Source organism: Leucoraja erinacea, chromosome 5 (assembly GCF_028641065.1).
Source record: "Leucoraja erinacea ecotype New England chromosome 5, Leri_hhj_1, whole genome shotgun sequence".
In the NCBI taxonomy this organism is placed as follows: domain Eukaryota; kingdom Metazoa; phylum Chordata; class Chondrichthyes; order Rajiformes; family Rajidae; genus Leucoraja; species Leucoraja erinaceus.
The window spans coordinates 14602607-14621952 of record NC_073381.1 but is presented as its reverse complement, the minus strand read 5'-3'; positions in this window follow the sequence as shown (position 1 = coordinate 14621952).

Below are 19346 nucleotides of genomic sequence, written 5' to 3'. Positions count from 1 at the left end.
AGCTGCCGTACCATGCTGTAATGCAGTATGTCAGGGCCATGCTTGTTGTAACTGCATATGTAGTGAGCATGTGAAGGTGCTTATTTAGCCACATTCTGAAGGGCAGTCTGATGCTCGATGCATTTTTGAAGTGTGCGGGCAGCAAATGATGCCTTTGAAATACTTTTCCCAGTGGCCGATGTTACAAAACAGATTCTTTGAGGGGATAAGACTGGCTGAATTTCAACTAGTACTAGCCTCAAAATAATCCCCGTGATTATGCATCAAAGCAAATACAGATTGATCCCTGCAATGCTGGATTTGTCGTGTAAATCTGGATGAAGTAGACTGCGTCTATACTCTTGAGGTGAGAAGGATGAGTGGTGGTTGCAATGAAGCACATAAAGTTCCTATACAGGAGCACGTTAAGGCTGTTGTGGGCAGCATCATGCTGCAGCACGGAGTTGACGCCTGTGTACATAGCGGGAAATCACTGTAGGGATGTCGGCTGCGGACACAGCGAGAAATCCAAAATATCGTTTTGGAACGTTGGGTCACCGCTGTAGAGAGTCCAAATGTCATGTACAAACGGTGTTTTTATTAAGACATTACAGGTTGGGCATACATGCGAGTGTGGTGCACTCTAACATAAAGTCATTGTTGCTGCTGTCGAGCGAAGTTGTTGACTCGCGATCTCGAGCTAAGTTTCTGCTCGTGCTGTAGGACACGCCCCTTAACTGATGACACTCTCTTCCCGCCAAAGGCGGTCACATGACCGTTCCAGTTCTAGTGACGAGGGTTCGATCACCTGACTTGACTACCAGGTGGCACCACACTATGCTACTTCACAGGATAGATGCAGGGATGGTGTTTCCGCTGGTTCCCTCCATTCCATGCACATCCATATGCCTATCCAAACGTCTCTTAAATTCCACTACCGTATCTGCCTCAATTACCACGCCCAGCAGCGTGTTACAGGCACTCGCCACCCTCTATGTAACAAAACTTGCCCCTTACATCTCTTTCAACCTTTGCCCCATAGACCATATAACCATATAACCATATAACAATTACAGCGCGGAAACAGGCCATCTCGACCCTTCTAGTCCGTGCCGAACACGTATTCTCCCCCTAGTCCTTAAAACTACGCCCTTTAGTTTTCAATTTTTCTATCCTAGGGAAAATGGTGCTAACTCTCTGCCCTATCCATGTCTCTCATAATTTTATATACTTCTTTCAGGTCACCTCTGACATTCCAGCCAAATGTATGTGTGTCTGTCCAACCAATCCATGTAGCTAATACCTCGTAATCCAGGCATCATTCTGGTAACCCTCCTCTCGCCCTTTCTCTGATGAGGGAGGGAGGGAGGGAGGGGGAGAGAGGGATGAGGAAGGGAGGGGGAGAGAGGGATGAGGGAGGGAGGGAGAGAGGCAGGGGAGGGGGGAAGAGAGGGAGGGAGAGGGGTAGAGGGGTGGTGGAGTACAGGGGGCTAGGGAGGGGGATAGAATGGAAAGGGGACAAGGAGGGTTGGATTTGATGGGAAGGGGATAGGCGTGAGTGGTGGAATGATGCGTTGGGGGAATGGATTGCGTTGGGGGACCAGGCCTCCCGTGTGATGGGGACCTAATTGTTGGTTACTCTGTGGCTCTATACACTACCCCAATTGACTTGAAATTCCATTTCTTGACATTCCTCACTACCACCCATTTCCCATTGGATGTGTTTTTTTAGTTATCCTTTAGATTTAATGGGAAGAGCAGAATTCCATGAGGTTTGGGGTTAGGGAATCAGACTGGATGAATCACTCGACCACATCTGAACACAATACACCAAATGCGGCCTCACCAACTGCACTATAGCATCCCAACTTCTCTGCTCATACTGATGAAGGCCGGAAGATGCTGTCTCTGTGAAAACTAACAGGACCAATGAACCACTGAGGGCGAACAATGTGAAAGGGACAGCCATAGATCATGTCGGAGAGCAGAGAACCTCTTCAAGGGTGGCAATCCTGGATGAAGTGAGTCACTGAATTCAACAGCAAATGAAAATGTAAAAGAAAACTGCAGATGCGGAAAACGTGAGACAAAAAAGAAAATACTGCAAACACTCAGCAGTGCCTGTGGCAAGAGAGGCAATCAATATTATGGCCATTGGCTGGCTTCAAAAGAGTGAATTTTTTTTCATTTCACATAGGGTCAAATAAGTCTTAATCCCACAACATACATTTTCCAGCATTATCCCACTTATTTGCTCGACAACACAAAGGTCATATGCTTTTCTCCTTTGAGACCAACTACGTATTCACCATTTTAGCTTTGTCAAATATGGCCTTAAGATTCATTTTCCTGGTATCAATCTTCGGGAGAAAAAAAACTAGCACCATCAAATTGTGCAAGTAATTAAAATCGATATCTTGATACAAGCCCTTGTTTGAAATATTCATTAGATTTTAATTGGCTTATGATTAATTGAGTGATTTTCTCTCCGACCAAGGTAAGTTAGCAAAGTCAAAATTGTCCTTGGTTAATCCAGATATATTCCTTCTGCATGCAGAATATGAACAGGTATTCATCCGTTGAATGTTTGGTTATCCTTTCTATGTTACAGGTTAGTAGATTTGATCTGGAATAATTTTGATTATCTGAGTTACCCGAGGACTTTTTAAATTGACCAGTTCTGAATCAATGGGCCAGGACTCGATTGCTAGTCGAGTGATTCATCCAGTCTGATTCCCTAACCCCAAACATCATGGAATTCTGCTCTTCCCATTAGATCCAAAGGATAGCTAGAAAAACACATGCAGTTGGAAAGGGGTGGTAGTGAGGAATGTCAAGAAATGGAATTTCAAGTCAATTGGGGTAGTGTATAGCACCACAGAGTAACCAACAATCAGGGCCTGAAATCCTCCTCCATAGGGCAAACTCTGTTTTCCTCATGTGATTGTCTGCTCTGGATTGAAAACTCTTGATGAACAGTTCTTGAACACCCTTTAGGGAACCCAGCTGAGTGTCTTAACCTGCTCCAGACTTATCAATGTGGGTGACTCTTAGCTGGCTCCTAAGTTTAGTTTAGTTTAGTTTAGAGATACAACGTTAACTCATCGAGTCTGCACCGACCAGCGATCCCCGCACATTAACATTATCCTACACACGGGACTATTTAAAATTAATACCAAGCCAATTAAGCTACAAACCTGTATGTCTTTGGAGTGTGGGAGGAAACCGAAGTTGTCAGAAAACACCCACGCAGGTCATGGGGAGAACGTACAAAGTCCGCACAGATAAGCACCCGTAGTTAGGGTCGAACTCAGGTCTTTGGCGCTGTAAGCGCTTTAAGGCAGCAACTCTACCACTGCTCCAACGTGCTGCCCAGTTCTGCAGTCATCAGGGATAGATCTGCTAGAGGTGATCAAATGGCTGGTGTTTGAGGGTCTGATGATTGAGGTTTTTTTGATTGAGGGATTGCTGCATGAGAGTCTGGTAATCGAAGGGTCAATGGTCAGGTGAGAATGGTCACTGTAGGGTTGGTGATCAAGTGATTAATGATCAAAGGATCAATGATTGATGGACCAGTGATTGGTATTGGTATTGATTTATTATTGCCACATTTACCGAGACACAGTGAAACACATTGTTTGCATGCTATCAAGTTAAGTCATACTATACATGAGTATAATCAAGTCATACACAAATACACCAGGTAGTGAGTGCAAAGAGAAAAATACCAAAGTGCAGGATAAAGTGTCACAGCATTATAATATTACAGCTACAGAAAATAGTTGTGTTGGGAAAATTACAAGGGCAGCAAAAAGGTATGTTGGGAGACCTGGACTATACTCTTAGCTTAGGGTGAGTGGAGTGGAGCTAGAGTTGCTGCCTTACAGCACCAGAGATCTGGGTTTACCCTGACGATGGGTGCTGTCTGTATGGAGTTTATATGTTCTCCCTATGGCAGTGTGAGTTTTCCCTGGGTGCTCAGGTTTTCTCCCACATTCCAAAGACGCGCAGGTTTGTAGGTTAACTGACTTCTGTAAATTGTCTCTAGTGTTGGAGTGATGGATGGTCAGCATGGACTCGGTGGGCCAAAGGGCCTGTTTCCACGCTGTATCTGTAAACTAAAGTAAAACAAATACCGACATTTAAAAAAAGTCAAAAGCCGTTTGCTAATAAGCTAGCCTTTACTAGATATTAAGGGCCGCACAGTGGAACAACGGTAGAGTTACTGCCTTACAACGCCAGAGACCCGGGTTCAATCCTGACTGTAGGCGCTGTCTATGTGGAGTTTGTAAATTGAAAAGTGTTTCTTGGCTGTAGGATTGTGTTAGTGTACGGGGTGATCGCTGGTCGGCGTGGACTTGATGAGCTGAAGGGCCTGTTTCCGTGCTGTATCTCTAAAGTCTAAAGTAAAGTAAAGTCTGATGACATGTCCGTTCAGTAGTCTGACAGCAGTGTGGAAGAGGCTGTTTCTGTATCTCGTGATATGTGTGACACCGATTTAAATTTTAATAGTTCCTTCGGGAATCGTATTCCAATGTGATAAAAAATAGCTCATTCCCAATTGGGACCTATAACTCCTAATATATAATTAATTTCTGAAACACTTGCCTTTACACGTTGTACAGGGTATTGGTGAGACCACACCTGGAGTATTGCGTACAGTTTTGGTCTCCTAATCTGAGGAAAGACATTCTTGCCATAGAGGGAGTACAGAGAAGGTTCACCAGACTAATTCCTGGGATGTCAGGACTTTCATATGAAGAAAGACTGGATAGACTCGACTTGTACTCGCTAGAATTTAGAAGATTGAGGGGGGATCTTATAGAAACTTACAAAATACTTAAGGGGTTGGACAGGCTAGATGCAAGAAGATTGTTCCCGATGTTGGGGAAGTCCAGAATAAGGGGTCACAGTTTAAGGATAAGAGGGAAGTCTTTTAGGACAGAGATGAGAAAATCATTTTTTACACAGAGAGTGGTGAATCTCTGGAATTCGCTGCCACAGAAGGTAGTTGAGGCCAGTGCATTGGCTATATTTAAGAGGGAGTTAGATGTGGCCTTGTGGCTAAAGGGATCAGGGGTATGGTGAGAAGGCAGGTACAGGATACTGAGTTGGATGATCAGCCATGATCATATTGAATGGCGGTACAGGCTCAAAGGGCCGAATGGCCTACTCCTGCACCTATTTTCTATGTTTCTATGTTTCTATGTACACTATGCTGATCAATACAATCAGTTGATGGAATTATCTTTAGTTTTAGAGATACAACGTCCCTTTGGCCCACTGAGTCCGTGCTAACCAACTATCACCCATCTACACTAGTACTATCCTACACAATTGGGGACAATTTACAAAAGCCTACAAACTTACACATCTTTAGGATGTGGGAGGAAACCGGAGCGCCCGGTGAAAACCCACGCAGTCACAGAGAGAACGTGCAAACTCCATACAGACAGTACCCGAGGTCAGGATCAAACCTGGGCCTCTGGTGCTGTAAGGCAGGCAGCAAATCTACCGCTGTGCCTATCTGCCGCCCAAGCACTCAGTCATTTCAGTTCTATAGGACAGCTTTGGTAATAATTTCCCAGCAGAATCCAATAAAAACATATGTCAATGTCTAAGCTAATTCCCAGTGCCAGACCAAGAATGATACAAATGAAAGATTAAGCCCTTACTGTCTTCTCAGGTGAACATAAAGTACATTCCACAGCTCAGATGAACTGGAATCAAAAACTGGATGGCAAAATAGCAATCAAATAACTGGAACCATTTAAGGAGCTGATTATTCAGATGTAAATTAGACACCTTCCCGTGAAATGGAAAGAGAAGCCATCTAATAGTGGAGCTCCTTGGATGACTGAAGATTTGAGATTAAATCTAAAAAAGATAGGGAAGCAATTGACCAATACAGAGCATATATTGTAGAGGAGAAATAAGGTGAATACAGAACAAATATAAAAAAAGAATAACAGGAACAGAGAGGCAGTAACAATAGATTAGTAGCTAATAGAAAAGGGACCACATAAATAATAAAAAGGTCATTAACAAAAGGTCAAGGCTGATTATAGACAGGAAAGGAGATCTCACAAAGGCAAAGGGCATGAATATTACATCAGACGACTGCAGAAGAGGATGCTGCCAATGTCACAGTGAATGTGAAGGTGGGAGGGATAATGGAGAAGATAAAAGTGGAGATTTAAAAACATGACAGTTCTCAAAGTGATCATCTGATCCAATTGAGATGTCCCCATTTTGGAAAAATGAGGAAACAGGCTTGTGATTAACCATTGCTTGTTCAATACGGGACATGGATTTCTATCTGTTCAAGAAGGAACTGCAGATGCTGGAAAATCGAAGGTACACAAAAATGCTGGAGAAACTCAGTGGGTACAGCAGCATCTATGGAGCGAAGGAAATAGGCAACGTTTCGGGCCGAAACGTTGCCTATTTCCTTCGCTCCATAGATGCTGCTGCACCCGCTGAGTTTCGCCAGCATTTTTGTGTACCATGGATTTCTATCTTGTGGGCGGCCCGGTGGCACAGTGGTAGAGCTGCTGCCTCACAGCGCCAGAGACCCCAGCTTTGATCGTGACTACGAGTGCTGTCTATGTGGAGTTTGTTAGTTCTCCCAGTGACTGCATGGGTTCTGTAAATTGTCCCTAGTGTGAAAGATAGAACTAGTGATCTTTGGTTGGCGCAGACTCAGTGGGCCGAAGGACCTGTTTCCGTTGCTGCATCTCTAAAACTAAAACTAAGAAAGGAGGATTTTTAAAAAGCAGAGAATAGTAAATCCATCCCATGATAAGCCAGTCAGCAGGAACTCAATGGTGGATAACCTTCAAAAGACAATAATCTGGATAAGAATTAATTGGCACATTTGAAGATGTGGAACAACATATGGAAGTCAGTAAAGATTTGTTACAAAGGAATCGTTTCTGACGACTGCTTTTTTGTTGCTGATACCACAGAGAGTTGATGAGGGTGGCAAGGACAAAGTTGCTGTTCAAATGCTTCCACTCTTTACTCATCTCTAAAAGTTTCTTCATTTTTTTTACTAATCCACTCTAATATTCTCTTTTGCCATTTGATTTTTGGACAGCTCAATACTCTCTGCATGGGGTTTCAAATGGTGTCAAAATAACGTTTGGTGAATTCTAACACTGTAGACGTTGGCAAAATTAAAACCCGTGGGATTAAAGGGGAATTGACTGCAGCGTCGATAGAAAATTGGCGGAGGACAGAAAGCAGAGACTAGCGGTGGTTGGTTCTATCCCGGGGGGAAATCTGTGCCAGTGTTCCCAAGGGTAATTATTTGGATTGCTGCACTCTTTGATATATGTTGCAGAAGTGGATTTGCACACAGAGATTGATTTCAAAGTTTTGCAAATGTTACAGTACTCAGCAAAGTGGGAAATAACGTATGGGAATATGGACAGTCAAAATATAGAGCAGCAGTGGAGGACATCGACACATCGCCTGGCCGGGGCGGTCCCTGTAACTCAGTCCCACTGCCACCACCAGGACAACGGGCCTTTATGGACAGGTTAAGACACTAACATTTTATTTAAATCGACATGTTCTCTTTCTTCAGTAAACATTTCTCCCCTGTTTTCACTAATGCATCCCTCACCGGTGTATCCCAGTGGCAGACTGGGTCTAAAAATATTGGTTTCCAGGAGACAAAGGGGGCCCACTTCATCAGGGGCCCACTTGATATAGGTGGCCCACTTCATCAGGGGCCCACTTGCCATCGGGCAAAGCTGACACCCTGGACCGTCCGCCACTGGTGTCTCCTCCGTTTCCCATAGTTCACTCCCTCTCATCCCAAATGGAAGTGATAGAGTTCCCCAGGTCCTTATCTTTCACCCCATCAGCCTCTGCATCCAACATATCATTCTCCAATATTTCTGCCACCTTCATTGTGATCACACCCCCAGTCACATCTTCCCAGCACACTCTTTTCCACCTTCCGCACCTCTTAGGTTCACACATGATTTCCCACCCCCTCCCCAGGTACATATCCCTGCAATCGCAGGAGATGCAATACTCGTCCCTATACCTCCTCCATCACATCCAGTCAAGGAGCCCAGCAGTCCTTCCAGGTGAGATGGGCTATATTCAGGTAGGTAAGAGTTGAGGTAGATAAGGCTGCGCGCTCAGCCCCCTGTTTTAATCACTTTACTTAACTCACTCTATACCCATGACTGCGTAACCAGACAAAATGCGAACTCCATCATCAAGTTCACTGACGTTATCACTGTGGTTGAGTAAGTTATTGGGGCAAATCCTCCAAAATTATGGAAGAACTCGGATAAGGACATGGATATTTTAAAAAGACAGATTTGCTGGCTACAACGAAAAAAAACCCCAATCCACAAACCTGTCTGACCTGTGGACTTGGGCATCACACAAATATGCGAATGATGTGGACAGGAAAGGCTGAGACGGAGATAACGAGATTATCTTGGATACACAAAGGAAGGAACCAAGCCTCAGCAGACGGTGGTAAACAGGCCAGCAGAAAGCACAATCACCATCTTGGATGACCCATCCATCGAGACAATAGGAGCCCGTCCAGGCGATGGGATAACGATCAGGCTGAGGGATCATGACATCAGCAAACCCCTTATCATCGGAAGCCTATTGTTCATGCCAGATCGAAACTGGGAATCATCAAAAGAACCCTTTTATCCAGAGGACCACCTGGGGGTTTCAAAGGAAGCTCAGGTCTAAAACAGGAGTCAAGCCAGAACTCTTTCTCTTTTTTTCTGCTCTGCTGGACGGCTCGTGAGACCAACTGTAAGCACCCCAGTGACCTGGTGAAATTCCCGAAATAGGATAGAGGTTGAGAAGAAGGGGAAAGGGGGTACTTGCAAGTAAAATTGTGTAAAGTAAGTTTTACGACGTGTCCCCGATAGTTTTCCCCGTCCATAGTCTTAATTTATCAAGCATAATTCCTAGGTTTAGCCACGGAATCCCTTTTATGTAGTGTTGGTGAGATTCGATTTCTCATTGTTTAACAAAGCCTGTAAATTTTAGACTTGCTTTGAGTCCATCTTGGTTTCTGTTTTCCCTCATCAGCACACTCTGGTCAATTCAACCTTTTATCATATCCCACCATAATTCCGAGGTCTAGAACCCAGGGGAATCCCTTTTGTTGTATTCTCTCTCTTGGAAACCGCTCGAGTGGAGTGGTGGCCGTTTGACCCTCCGACAAGGGAGAGAATAACTCGGGCAGTTGGGCCCGAAGTGAAAATAAAGGGAAACGCAAAACCCCTACAGTTGGACGAATCAAAGATGGGGATGAGTCAAAGTATAGAAGTGAGGTCGACCGACTGACCAAATGGTGCCAGCACAACAACCTGGCTCTCAACATCAGTAAGACCAAGGAACTGATTGTAGACTTTAGTAGGGGAAGAATGGGGACCCTCAATCCTGTTTATATAATGGTGGAATGGTGAAAAGGGTCAATAACTTCAAATTCCTGGGCGTGCATATATCAAAAGATCTTTCCTGTACCCAGCACACCAATGCAATTGTAAAGAAGGCACATCAGCGACTCTACTTCCTGAGAAGATTACGGAGATTCGGCATGTCGAAGAGGATTCTCTTAAACTTCTACAGGTGCACAGTAGAGAGCATGCTGACTGGTTGCATCGTGGCCTGGTTCGCCAACTTGAACGTCCAGGAGCAAAATGACTACAAAAAGTTGTGACCACTGCCCAGTCCATCACCGACTTTGACCTCCCCACCGTCGAAGGGATCTATCGTAGTTGCTGCCTCAAATCATCAAGGACCCACACCATCCTGGCCACACACTCATCTCACCACTGCCATCAGGAAGAAGGTACAGGAGCCTGAAAACTGTAACATCCATGTTCAGGAACAGCTTCTTCCCCACAGCCATCAGGCTATTAAAAACAACATCGAATAAGCTCTGATCTCTGAACGTCAAAAGACTATTATTATTTGTTATTTGCACTATATTTGTTATTTATTTAACTTTTTCCTTTTCCCCCCGTTATATACAATGTTTACATATTCTGTTGTGCTGCAGCAAGTAAGAATTTAATTGCCCGTCCAGGACATATGACAATAAAACACTCTTGACTCTCTCTTGTTTAACAAGGAACTGCAGATGCTTGCTTTTATTGGGGGAAGCTGCTGCAATGGTTGTCGCTGCTGCTCTGTAAGTAGCCCCTGAGCAAGCCGAGTTTGTTCACTTTCTAATAGACTGCTTGCTGTGAACCAGATGCCCACCCCACCTCCCACTCCTTGTTTTGTGCACTGTTGTCAATAATTAAACACACATAGAAATCTTTCAAAGTCCAATTGATTTTCCGGCTGGAATCTATCAATCCAGCCTAGACTGGGTATCAAACCTTGTGATTCGCTAAAGCTCAGCTAGTCTCAACATAAATCAGTTATGTTATTAGATGAGGCTAAAGAAGATTCTGCAATTATCAACTTGTGCACCCATGACAGGGGCACAACTGTTAGAGCTGCTGCCTCACAGCTCCAGCGACCCTGGTTTGATCCTAGCCTAAGGTGCTGAACCTGTGGAGTTTTCATGTTCTCTCCATGACTTTGTTGGTTTCCTCCAAGGTGTTATAGATTCCTCCCTCAAATCAAAGAAATGTGCTTTGGTAGGTTTCTTGTCGACTCTAAATTTCCCCCTAGTTTGTAAGTGATTGTGGTTGGTTTATTATTGTCATGTGTACAGTGAAAAACGCAGTTCTGTGTGCTTTCCCGGCAAATCATGCCATACATCAGTACATCAAAAGAGACAGAGTGTAGAATGTAGCTACAGATGCAAAGAGAGCCATAGAGTCATAGGGCAATACAGGGGTGGAAGATTGCAACCTTCACGTAGTCCACCCTGTTTCGACTAATGCATTCAATCCGATGTGCACAAACAGGATCAAATAGAACAAGTTGACCTACAACTTTAGGCTGTGCATGCTGTACACAAGAAGGAGAAGAGTGATACAGTGTGGAAACAGGCCCTTCGGCCCAACTTGCCCACGCCGGCCAACATGTCCCAGCTACACTCGTCCACATGCCCGCATTTGGTCCATATCCCTCCTAACCTGTCCTATCCATGTATGGCCTGGATAAAGTAGATGTGGAGAGGATGTTTCCACTAGTGGGAGAGTCTAGGACCAGAGGCCTAACTGTCTAATTGTTTCTTAAGTGTTAGGATTATCATCAGGTCATAAGGAATAGGAGCAGAATTAGGTCACAGAGCCCACCAAGTCTACACCGCCATCCAATCATGGCTGATCTATGTCTCCCTCCTAACCCCATTCTCCTGCCTTCTCCCCATAATCTCTGACACCTGTACTAATCAAGAATCTATCTATCTTGATACCTTAACTACCAATCTGGCAGCCTGTTCCATAATAAATAGATAAATATAATGCAAATGCTGGAACGAGGCAGACTGGAAGATCAGGAATTCATCCTTAGCAATATAAGAGATCCGTTCAAGAGTCTGATAATAGTTAGGAGGAAACAATTCTTAAATCTGGTGGTATGTGCTTTCATCCTCTTCTCAACAGGAGTGGGGAGAATAGTGCATGCCCGGGTATGAGTGCTCCTTGATAAGGTTGGTTGCTTTCTAGTAAAGTATAGAGCATAGAACATTACATCCCAGGAACAGGCCCATTGGCCCACTTTGCCAATGCCAAACCTGATGCCAAGTTAAACTAATCACCTGTAGATATAGTCGATAGGGGTTTGGGGAGGGGTGGTGGTGGGTGGAACAGGGGAGGCTGTTTTATGTGATGGACTGGGCTTTCTTCACAACTAAGGTGAGTGGTAGAATCTGCAGGCAGGTGATGAGATTAGAATGTGATTAATATGAATGAGTGCCTGATGGCTGACGTGGACTCAGGAAGATCTGTGCAGAAGGAACGATTAAAGTTTCAAGTCAGGGAAAATTTACAACTAATGAAGAAGATCATTAAGTAGAAAGAAAACTATATACTGTGGCACATTGGCACAGCTGGTAGAGCCACTGTCACACAGCGCCAGAGATCCTAGTTTGATCCTGACCTCGGGTGCTGTCTGTGTGGAGTTTGCACATTTTCGCTGTGACTGTGTGGGTTTCTTCCTGGTGCTTCGGTTTCCTCCCTCATCCCAAAAACGTGCGGGCTAATTGGCCTTTATAACTTGTCCCTAGTGAGTAGGGAGTGAATGGGGAAGTGGGATAACATAGAACTAGTGCAAAACGGTGATCAATGGTCAGCATGGACTTGGTGGCTGAAGGGCCTGTTTCCATGCTGTGTCTCTAAACTCTAAGTTATGTATATATTGCCAATTCTCTTTCCTTTTGCAAAGACAATGACTTTGTAAGATTTTGTAAGTTCACTAACTTTATTCTTTCAGGAAAATGGGTAAGCCATACGTCAGCTTTAGGCAGTCAGGATGAAGCAAATCACTTCATAAGTTCATAAGGAATAGGAGCAGAATTCGGACCATCGAGTCTACTCAATCACGACTGATCTATCTTTCCCTCTTAACCCATTCTCCTGCCTTCTCCCCATAACCGCTGACACCCATTCCAATTAAGAATCTATAAATCTCCACCTTAACAATATCCATTGACACGGCCTCCAGTCTGTGACAATGAATTCCACCCTCTGAGTAAAGAAATTCCTCCTCACCTTCTTTTATTCTGAGGCTATGGCTTCTGGTCCTAGGCTCTCCCACTCGTGAAAACATCCTCTCCACATCCACTCTATCCAGGACTTTCACTATTCGTTAAGTTTCAATGAGATCCCCCTCATCATTCTACACTGCAGCGAGCCCTTCACAAGTATAAGTGTAAGAGGACATTTAAAAAGGCAATCAGTGGCGGCAATAAGAGGGCATGAAGTGGAGCTCCCAGGCAAGGCAATATAAAATCATAAGAGGATTCCACAGGTATATTAAGAGTAAAAGGATAGCTCAGGAAATATTATGTCCCAATAAAGATCAGCATGGTCGTATTTGACCAGTCGCAAGACATGAGGGAGATCTTAAATGAATATTTCTCATCTGTTTTTATTGAGGAGAATATCAAGGAAGCTAAGGAATAGTGGCATAGAGGTTGTGATGTCTTAGATCATATACAATTTCAAAGAGGAAGGAAGTTTCAATGTGCATTGGGGAGGATAAATCCCCAAAGCCTAACCAAGTGCAGCTTTGAATCTTTTGGGCAATGGATGAACCTGTGGTGGTCCATGCAGAGGTGTTTGCACAGGTGAAGTTCCAGGAGACTGGAGGATGCCTAATGTTGTGACATTAGATTAGATTAGATTCGATTCCTTTATTGTCATTCAGACCTTTCGGTCTGAACGAAATTTCGTTGCCTGCAGTCATACACAATAATAATAAATAACAAAACATACAATAAACACCAATTAACATCCACCACAATGAGTTCACCAAGCACCTCCTCACTGTGATGGAGGCAAAAGTCTTAGTCTCTGTCTCTTCCCTCCTTGTTCTCCCTTTGCACTGAGGCGATCCAGGCCGAAGATGCCGCCCTCCAGTCCAGCGGACGCAGCTGTAGTTGCGGGAGCTCCGGAAACAGGTCACCCGCCTGCAACCTGCGAGCTCCCGGCCGTCCACTGGGCCCGCGGCCGAACCTCCGAAGTGATGTCGCCGCCGCCACAACTCCGATTTGGACTGCTGCCGAAAGCCGGATCCCCACCTCAGCGAGTCGGGCCGCAGCCAGAATGCAGCCTCAGCTCCGAGTCGGGCCGCTGCCGAAAGCCGGTACGCAGCCTCCGCTCCGATTCGGACCGCTGTCGAAAGCCGGACTGATTAGGGACAGTCAACATGTTTGGGTGAATACTTTGCAGAGCACCAGCAAACAGTTCACAGGAGCGACACTGAGCATTCCGCTGCCTGACAATTTAGATCCCCTCCCACTAATATTTCCTGCAACATATTAACAAGGCTGAATGCAAGCTTGAGGAATAACATAATTAAGGACCATTCCTACCTCAATCGCCCTCTCTTCCCCCCCTCTCCCATCAAAAGCTTGAAAAAATATACCATCAGATTCAATAATAGCTTCTCCTTCTCTGTTATCATTCCCAAACAGACTTCCCATTCATAATCTTCCAACCTATCTTGTTGCATCCCTTGCACTTTTCATTATCTGCACTTTCTCCCTAGCTGAAACATTATATTCTGCGCTCTATTTATTTTTACTTTTGCACTACCTGACCAATTCATGTCTGATATGATTATATTCATGTATGGTATAATTTGCCCAGATACCACGCAAAACAATTTTTTCACTGCATTGCCTGTACTCGAGACAATAACAAAACGATACGTATACCAACACTTCATATTTCGCTTGTCGCCTTCCACTCCCAACATCAAATTATCCAGCTTCTCATATCATACCCAGGGAATGTCAAAAGCTCTGGGTGTGTGGACCGGGGCTATGGGCAAGACAGTTCAACATTGTCACAGAATGAAACCTTTAGGAGCAGTTCCATTCAGAGCTGGAAGCCACCACGCTGCACTGTCCACCACACACGCTGCTTAGTGACAGATACACAAGCCTGCACCCCTCTCACCAACCACTAAGTAAGAGGGGGCAGCGGAAACAGACCACTGTTCTTTAATTTACTTTTTCTGTGCAAACGAAACATCACAAATTACAGATATGTCGTAATATTCAGGTGGTGATATTCGCAACTCATCGGGTGGCGCCGCGAGCGGCAGCCTCGCCAGCAGCGTGTTCGTCCTTTCGACTTTTTTTTGTTTTTTATTATGTCTAAATGTGTGTTTTAGTGTGGGGGGTTGTACGGCGGATTAGGGGGAAACCACCGTTTTCAGTCACTTACCTCGACGGAGATGTGACTTTTCTATTTGTCACATCTGCGCCCTCCCCCCCTCGCGGTCTAACAACTAGATTGGTGCGGCCGTTCTCGGAACCGGCCCAGAGATTCAGCAGCAGGCGCAGTGCGGAGTTTAACACCGCAGTGCGGGGCGATCCCTTGCTGGGGATCGCTAGAAGTAGTGCTCGAACCGCCGGCCTGCGGCCCATGACATCGTGAAGCCGCGGTCTCCAGTAAGAAAGTGGCCGATTCGGGAACTCCAAGTGTGAGTTCTGTCCGTCCCAACGTCTAAGTTTCGAGCATACCGACGAGAGGGCTTGTACATCGGGCCGCCCGTAGCGGCGACTACGGAGGGTTCATGGACTCGGCCACGGGTGAACAAGGAGGAAGATTGACTGAACGTTATTGACTTCCATCACAGTGAAGAATAGACAATAGACAATAGACAATAGATGCAGGAGTAGGCCATTCGGCCCCTCGAGCCAGCACCGCCATTCAATGTGAACATTGCTGATCATCCCCAACCAGTACCCCATTCCTGCCTTCTCCCCATATCCCCTGACTCTGCTATTTTTAAGAGCCCTATCTAGCTCTCTCTTGAAAGCATCCAGCGAACCCGCCTCCACCGCCCTCTGAGGCAGAGAATTCTACACTCACAACTCTCTGTGAGAAAAAGTGTTTCCTCATCTCTGTTCTAAATGGCTTACTCCTTATTCTTAAACTGTGGCCCCTGGTTCTGGACTCCCCCAACATCGGGAACATGTTTCCTGCCTTTAGCGTGTCGAAACCCTTAACAATCTTATATGTTTCAATGAGATTTTTAAGGGTTTGGACACGCTAGAGGCAGGAAACATGTTCCCGATGGGAGAAGGTTGATTCCACTGTGATGGATGTTGATGTTGCCTTCTATTGTGTATTGTGTTCTCTTTGATTGTATGGTTGCATGGTAACTCAAATTTCACTGTACCTTAATCGGTGCATGTGACAATAAATGTAAACTTGAACTTGATATTGCATGAATTCGCTCGTTTGATGCCAACCATTTTTTTATTCTGCTGTTGTCTTTTCTTTGTTTTAATAAAAAACACACAGAAAATTCCATATCATACGGTGAGAATGGATTAATTTTAGATATCAGTATGGGTTTTCCCACTGTGAAACACTGATTAAAACTTGAACGTAGCACAGATGATAGAACACAGAAGAAACACATTCAGATTCACTATCAATAGCAATGGCAGTGCAAAATAGTTTCTGAGGTCAACAGGGAAAGGAGGGTTGATCAGTGTTTTGAGGCACCGAGACGTGTACTGGTGTTGATGCAAACCCACTAAACAAAATCCACCCAGTGCTTCAGACCAGTGAAAATATATGTGCTGCCTTTCCTTAATTAACATATTTCTGCTTGATTTATTCTGAAAACCTTAATTATTCATAATTTACTCTGAGCCATAGAACCATAACCTAATTAATGTAATGCTTCATGCTGCCTATCTTATGTCACACTTAACATGGTTACGTCACCTGATCTAAATATTATTTTTATTAAAAACTACAAGAAATGTCACTGCAGATTTAAACCCAGCCAAGTGGAAAGACATGATCTTGGTAACATGAAGTCATGGACTCATAAAGCAAGGAGATAGGCCCATCGACCCACCTTATTCATGCTGACTAAGTTGGCATACTGGGCTATTCCTATTTGCCTGCTTTTGCTCCATAGCCCTATGAACTAATCCTGTCCAAATGTCTTTTAACTGTTGTAAATGTATCCACTTTTATAGCTTCCTCTCACAGCTGATTCCAGATACAGACTACTCTCAGAGCGAAAAAGTTGCTCCTGAAGTTCGTCTTTAATATCTCTCCACTTGCCTTACGTGTGTGCCCTCTAGTCCTAGAATACTCTACTCTGACAATCAGCATTCACTTTATCATGGCCCTCTTAATCCCATGCACCTCAATAACATCCTCAATAAAACCATCCTCTCAACAGCTAGAGAACAGATTTGACCTCCCATCTAGCTCATTGGAGATCTTTGAACTATATTTAATCGGACTTTATTGGACTTTATCTTGCACTAAACGACATTCACTTTATCCTGCATTTACACAGCATGATTGTAATCATGTGTAGTCTTTTCGCTGCCAGGATAGCATGCAACTTGAAGCTTTTCATTGTACCTCAGTACACGTGACAATAATAAATTAAACTAATGTCATCTCTCAGCTTCCTACACTCCAAACAAAAAAAGCCCCTCCCTATAACTCAAGCACTTTTAAGCCCGGGTAACATAGAAACGTAGAAAATAGGTGCAGGAGGAGTCAAAGGATACAAAGGATACAAAGGACATTTATTATCACATACACAAAATGGTCTAGTGACATTAGACTTGTAAGCTGTGGGCCGAGCATCAAAAATGTGTCTAGAAATCAGTTTTCGTGACCCAAGTCACCAAACTACGTGAAATTTTCCACAGATTTAGATGAAATATAATTGAGAAGGAAGTCATAACTCGTCAGTGCCAAAAGTTAAACATTAATTAATTAAACTAATTAGAAAATGAGATCGGGAAAATAAGCGGCATCTAGTGGCCAATGCCCATATTACATCATGGGCAGCCTATTTCCGTATTGCAGTCCATTTAAACTATATGTTATACCTATATATATATATGTAACCTGTAAATATGAATGTAATCATATTTTGTGTGGACAGGCTCTGAAGAGTGGAGGGGCAGAAGCTGCAGAAAAAAAATCTCATTTTATTTAGGTCTGCATGGACTTCAATTCATAAAATGCCAATCTCTTCGTAATGTCAATGAGACTGACAATGTAATTTACTGCCATAGATAAGACTTCAAGTTCAAGTGCAGGAGCAGAGGGTGCAGAATAGCTAGAGAAAGAAACATCTCATAGTAAAGAATAAATCAGGGAAGGTAGTGCATCCGTGGATAACAAGGGAAATCAGGGATAGTATCAAAGCGAAGGATGATGCGTACAAATTAGCCAGAAAAAGCAGCATACCGGAGTACTGGGAGAAATTCAGAGACCAGCAGAGGAGGACAAAGGGTTTAATTAGGAAAGGAAAAATGGATTATGAAAGAAAACTGGCAGTGAACATAAAAACTGACTGCAAAAGTTTTTATAGATATGTGAAAAGAAAGAGTTTAGTTAAAACAAATGTAGGTCCCTTGCAGTCAGTAACAGGTGAGTTGATCATGAGGAACAAGGATGTGGCGGACCAATTGAATAACTACTTTGGTTCCGTCTTCACAAAGGAAGACATAAATAATCTGCCGGAAATAGCAGGGGACCGCGGGTCAAAGGAGTTGGAGGAATTGAGTGAAATCCAGGTTAGTCGGGAAGTGGTGTTGGGTAAATTGAATGGATTAAAGGCCGATAAATCCCCAGGGCCAGATAGGCTACATCCCAGAGTACTTAAGGAAGTAGCTCCAGAAATAGTGGATGCATTAGTAACAATCTTTCAAAACTATTTAGATTCTGGAGTAGTTCCTGAAGATTGGCGGGTAGCAAATGTAACCCCACTTTTTAGGAAGGGAGGGAGAGAGAAAACGGGGAATTACAGACCAGTTAGTCTAACATCGGTAGTGGGGAAACTGCTAGAGTCAGTTATTAAAGATGGGATAGCAGCACATTGGGAAAGTGGTGAAATCATTGGACAAAGTCAGCATGGATTTACGAAAGGTAAATCATGTCTGACGAATCTTATAGAATTTTTCGAGGATGTAACTAGTAGCGTGGATAGGGGAGAACCAGTGGATGTGGTGTATCTGGACTTCCAGAAGGCTTTTGACAAGGTCCCACATAAGAGATTAGTATACAAACTTAAAGCACAAGGCATTGGGGGTTCAGTATTGATGTGGATAGAGAACTGGCTGGCAAACAGGAAGCAAAGAGTAGGAGTAAACGGGTCCTTTTCACAATGGCAGGCAGTGACTAGTGGGGTACCGCAAGGCTCAGTGCTGGGACCCCAGCTATTTACAATATATATTAATGATCTGGATGAGGGAATTGAAGACAATATCTCCAAGTTTGCGGATGACACTAAGCTGGGGGGCAGTGTTAGCTGTGAGGAGTATGCTAGGAGACTGCAAGGTGACTTGGATAGGCTGGGTGAGTGGGCAAATGTTTGGCAGATGCAGTATAATGTAGATAAATGTGAGGTTATCCATTTTGGTGGCAAAAACAGGAAAACAGACTATTATCTAAATGGTGGCTGATTAGGAAAAGGGGAGATGCAGCGAGACCTGGGTGTCATGGTACCAGTCATTGAAGGTAGGCATGCAGGTGCAGCAGGCAGTGAAGAAAGCGAATGGTCTGTTAGCTTTCATAGCAAAGGGATTTGAGTATAGGAGCAGGGAGGTTCTACTGCAGTTGTACAGGGTCTTGGTGAGACCACACCTGGAGAATTGCTCCAAAGTTTTGGTCTCCAAATCTGAGGAAGGACATTATTGCCATAGAGGGAGTGCAGAGAAGGTTCACCAGACTGATTCCTGGGAT